This window comes from Corylus avellana, unplaced genomic scaffold, assembly GCF_965113065.1.
Source record: "Corylus avellana unplaced genomic scaffold, dhCorAvel1.hap1.2 HAP1_SCAFFOLD_81, whole genome shotgun sequence".
In the NCBI taxonomy this organism is placed as follows: domain Eukaryota; kingdom Viridiplantae; phylum Streptophyta; class Magnoliopsida; order Fagales; family Betulaceae; genus Corylus; species Corylus avellana.
The window spans coordinates 12,989-18,465 of record NW_028290499.1 but is presented as its reverse complement, the minus strand read 5'-3'; the positions used below and the strand labels follow the sequence as shown (position 1 = coordinate 18,465).

General features: G+C 28.2%; 1 non-coding gene across 1 annotated transcript; it reads left to right on the top strand.

Moving 5' to 3' along the window:
• The first annotated feature begins 2,116 nt into the window (after nt 1–2,116).
• Nucleotides 2,117–2,204, top strand: TRNAS-GCU (transfer RNA serine (anticodon GCU)). Its single transcript has one exon. It is a non-coding gene; the product is annotated as a tRNA-Ser (tRNA).
• Nucleotides 2,205–5,477: the final 3,273 nt, after the last annotated feature.

Genomic DNA, 5,477 nt, shown 5'->3' with positions numbered 1-5,477 from the left:
AGTATAAGCGTCTCTTATTCAAATCATTCAAAATACCTAGTAGAAAGAAATATAACAAAATATATGGAAATAAATTGCGTCCAATAGGATTTGAACCTATACTAAAGGTTTAGAAGACCTCTGTCCTATCCATTAGACAATGGACGCTTTTTTTTTTTCTTAGTTTAATTGTCACATCTTTTTTTCTGAAAAAAAGAATATGTGAGAGAATTCCAAAAATTGCACATTCAATTCAACGATTCGGTATATTAATTACATTAAATTAGATTAATTACATTAATCTGATTAATTATATTATTTTTATATTATTTAATATATTAATATAATTAATGTTAATTTTAATATATAATAAATATAAATGAATAAATTATTCTAGATATAATATCTATAATATATATATATTAAATCTAGAATAATAAATATAGAGATATAAGCGGGTAGCGGGAATCGAACCCGCATCGTTAGCTTGGAAGGCTAGGGGTTATAGTCGACGTTGATTCATCATTTTTAACGTCTCTAATTCAAAACCGAACGTGAAACTTTGGTTTCATTCGGCTCCTTTATGGAAGATGGATAAATTCCACAGATGTCAGATGTAAACGAAATAAAAAAAAAATGAAAAAAGAATTTCGGCCCATAACATCTATGTCAGCTTTTCCGTTTGAATGCATTCAAAACAACCCGCTTTCTAGATGATCCCTATAGAAGAGGGGGATTCTAACAATCTTTCTAGTTACTTCGTTCTCTATTTCTATTTGAAAGAATCCTTAGGAAAAGGATTTTGTTTCCACCGAGCTAAAACAATATGTCGATGTCTCTAGTAAACCAAAGTCATTGTTTAATAGCTATTTTGCTTCAATCTCTCTTATACATACAAATCATAAAATTGAAGATTTAGTTACGATTAGAAATACTCCCTTCTCTCTTTATCCATGGATACTTTACTCATACTCATTCAATTGGAAGTATTGATCCAATTTAAAAACAAATTATGTTTCGTAATTTCATAATCCAATTTTTTTTTTAATTTCTAATTGAATCTTTTGGATATAAATCACGAGAATGTCCATTCTTCCTCGAATCTTTCATTGATAGGTAAAGGATTAAATCCTTTTAAGAAATAAAGTTTTTGATCGGAATAGTAATCAAACATTCCGAAGGGACCCCTTAACTATTACGGGATTAATAGAACGAATCACACTTTTACCACTAAACTATACCCGCTACAATGTGATTATTGTATATAAATGTATCCTTTGTCGAACAAAAAAATTAGCCATAATAATTAAGAAGATAGGATCAGAAAAGAATCATGAAAATTAGAGCGTTGACGTGCTTTGTTCAAGGAGCCCGATTAAATTAGGGAAAGAGGAGTCATTTAAATAACTAAATAACACCTTTTTTTGATGGGGGTGCTTTGACATTGACGGATACGGTTCGATAATGTACGCCAAAACATAAAATTCTGCAAGAATATATGGTTCCATTCTTTCTTTTTTTTATTCCAGTAAAGTAAATGGAATAAAAAAAAGAAAGATCAAATAATTAAGAAATGGCACTTTGATTCTATTCTGTATCATAGGAATCGAAATAGTCTTTATTATGATTGTTGTTGTTTCAATAACAAGTATCCTTTTTTCAAATCAAATAAATCATTTTTTCTATGATTCATTGGAACAAAAAAGGCCCAGCGAGGTACTGACCAGGCCGGGCTGTGGAATTAAAAAAAGCTCTTGGAGACGAAATCAAAGAGGTACTTTTATTATATATTAAATTATATAGTAGTAATATATAATTTATTACTTATAATATATATTATTACTATTATTACTTATAATATATATATATATAATTATAGAATTATAATTTATATTCATTGGAATAGTGGATTGGAGATATCTCTTTCGAGCCCTTACTTTATCTCAATGGAATTACTTTTAGTTTCTATATTTTTTAATATTTTTTATATTTTATATGTCTAGATACTATATAATTATATATAATAAAAAGAATATAAAAAATAAAAATAAGAGGTATGGTATAAAAGAAAGAAAGACTCTTTTTTCAAACCTTACTTTTTGTGTAATGTAACATAGTAATTATCCTTTTTCGATTGGGGGAGATGGCTGAGTGGACTAAAGCGTCGGATTGCTAATCCGTTGTACGGGTTTTTCGTACCGAGGGTTCGAATCCCTCTCTTTCCGCTTTTGTCAATGACGTGGTATTTTTTATTTATCTTTCAATTTCGACGAGTCTTTTTTTTTTTTTATTTTTTTATTTAATAGTTAAAGATGTGGAATAAATAAAATCCTAAGAACATTTAAAAATCGAGCAAGGAAAACAAAAACTTTATTTTTTATTCTTCACGTCCAGGATTACGTCCTGGATCATTAGATAGGAATCCGAAGATAAAGAGAGAAACAAAGAATATCACTACTGTGTAAACAAATAGTTTGAGAGTAAGCATTACACAATCTCCAAGATCATTTTTTTGGAAAAAAAGAGAATAGATTCTCCATTTTTATACCACATATACCGCATTTTGACACCAAAAATGGTTTTTATAAAGCTAGAAATAGAAGAAATAGAAAGGAATTTTCATAAATTCATTTGTAATGTAATATGAGTCAAGTCTTTCATTAACAAAATTTTTTGCATACCCACAATATCTAATTGTGGGGGACTCTAATAGGTTCTTTCAATGTAAAAAAAGGGTCCGAATTAGTAAATGGGGTGATCTCCAGACTTATCGTGGCGATACAAGAATTTCAATATTTGAATTGAAGCTTTATACTATAAGACTTATCCGATCTTATCAATTGTTAGAATCTTTTTTTTATAATAAATCATGAATTTTTCTAGGACAGTATTCAAAATCTCATCGAAAACTTACAGCAGCTTGCCAAACAAAAGCTAAGAGAAAAAATAGCACAGGTATTACTGGCATAAAATCTACGATTGGATTCAAAAAAGCGTAGGCTTCGGGCAATTTGGCGAAGAAAAAACTATTTGAAGAAAGAGTAGAATTAAACCAGATACAGATCAAACTAAAGATATTAAGCATAACAAACGTTTTGTTTTTTTGTTTTGTTCTTGAAGATAATTGTATTTATTTTGATTGAGTTATTAATATGAGTTATTGTTATTAATAATATAAAATTAATAATTTAATAATATAATGTTATTTTTTTTTTTTAAGTTTAAGTTATATAAAAAAAATGAGTAAAAATTAAAAAATAAAAATAAGGTAGACCAAAAAACTTTTCTTTGATTTGAACTAACTCAACCAAAAATACTTCAATTCTCAAATTAAAAGAGAATAGAAGAAATCATACTTTCATACAATATCTTAATTGAATTATATGTAATGATCAATAAATTTCGTTTAATTCTATATCTAAATGTATCAAAATCCTAGTAACAATCTATTCTATAGATATTTAGACTATAATTGACGAACAACTAATAAGAATATTAGTGTTTATTAATGTCGAATAGAAATATAAAATGGGGCGTGGCCAAGTGGTAAGGCAACGGGTTTTGGTCCCGGTATTCGGAGGTTCGAATCCTTCCGTCCCAGAGCATACTTATTATATATATCATATCAGATTATATATGTCGTATCATAATACCGATTTTATATCAGAATAAAAGATTGTCTTTTTTTTTTTTTATTAAGAGTATAATAATATTGGATAGAATATGATTCTTTTTTCTTATAATGATTAATTCTTATCTGAATTATATCTTTTTCGCAAATTTAATCGTGTTCAAATAACACCAAATAACACACAGATGTAATTGAATCTATTTGTATCCAAGTAAGATGGGAACATAGATCAAAAGAAAAGAGTTTTTATTATAATATAAAAAAAAAGATCCGGGGACGGGCTTTTCATTCTATGTCCATACCTTTCATATTTAAATTAGTTACTCATAAAAATAAAAAAAAAAGCCTTACTTCTTATATCCATTGGAATTTTCAATGATGCATTCTAAATATAAATGCGAAAGCCTCTCTTTCTTTTTTCCCTATACTTTAACTTTAAATGGTGGTGCAGTCTGATTATTAATTTTCTGTGGATTTATAAATTATAAACGCGGGTGTTCGTTTGATATTGGGGTACTAATTAACTTCAATCAATAATCAATAATCAATAGGATTAACTGGTTTAAAGTAAAAAAAAAAATAGGAGCAATGACTTAATCTGGACTTGTTTTAACTTGCATTTATACAAAATAGTCTAGCACTCCCTAAACTACATATAATATAGGATTCTTTTTTGATTTATGATTCATCATCTTCATAGAATTGACGGAGTAGATAGGAGTTAATCGTCAACGAAAAATACCAATTTCAATGTCTGCGTCTGTCCGAGTATCATTAAAAAACAATCAAGTTACATACGTAACATATGTATTTTCTTTGAACCTCGTTTTTAAGTATTTTGTGGTTTCTCTAATTCTAATGAATAATTGTAAATCTATGTAACAATTGAGACAAAATCTATTATCTTATTCACTTTACCTTATTACATTACCTTAGGTAAAAATTGCAGAAAGATTATTGAATTTTTCAGGTCAAATAAACTACGCAGAAAATGAGGAAATGCTTATATGTATGTCTTGTTATCGTTCTATTTCATTGAAAACTTTATTTTATTTCAATAATTACTTTCAGAAACATTTGTTTAGTCTATATGATAGATATGGGGATCTCCTAGTTCTTTTCTTTCGATTATGATTTATCAAAAATAATAACAACCCCAATCCTTCCTTACATCAGTCTTTATTCCCCACCCCATTAAATTAATAAATTAAAAAAGAAAAAAATAGATATATTATATGGGGTAAATTGAATTCTTGTTGAGACTTCTTCAGAAACTACCCATTCATAAAAGTATAGATTACTATGTACCGACCGAACCAATGATTATTCATGATTCCATAATTGAATCAATTACATACTGGTTACAGCAACCTACTAGAGAAATGTTATGGTAAAACTTCGTTTAAAACGATGTGGTAGAAAGCAACGTGCGACTTGAAGGATATGGTCGGTTGTGGATTCTTACATCCACCATTTTTTTATATTAATTATATAGGAATGAGGGTGCTCTTGGCTCGACATCGTTTGTTCTGTTCCACTGGAAAAACCTCATTTTTTGAGGGTTGCGATGTAAATAGTACATGATCATGATGGAGCTCGAGTAAAAAGTATTGATTCATTTTTTAGGGACATGGATCTAGGGTTAGTGTTAATTAATAAGTTGAAACAACTTCGTAAGTATATTTTCGATATAGAAATCGAAAGGATCCAATTCTAACAAGTTTCAAATTCATAACGAAAATTTATTGGAATTGGTAAAACTCTTTCGATCAAAAGTGTATCACATGGGAATCAACCATTTGTATGATTCTTTGATAGAAAGAAATTGCAAAAATGGTATGTTGCTGCCATTTTTTTAAATGATTAA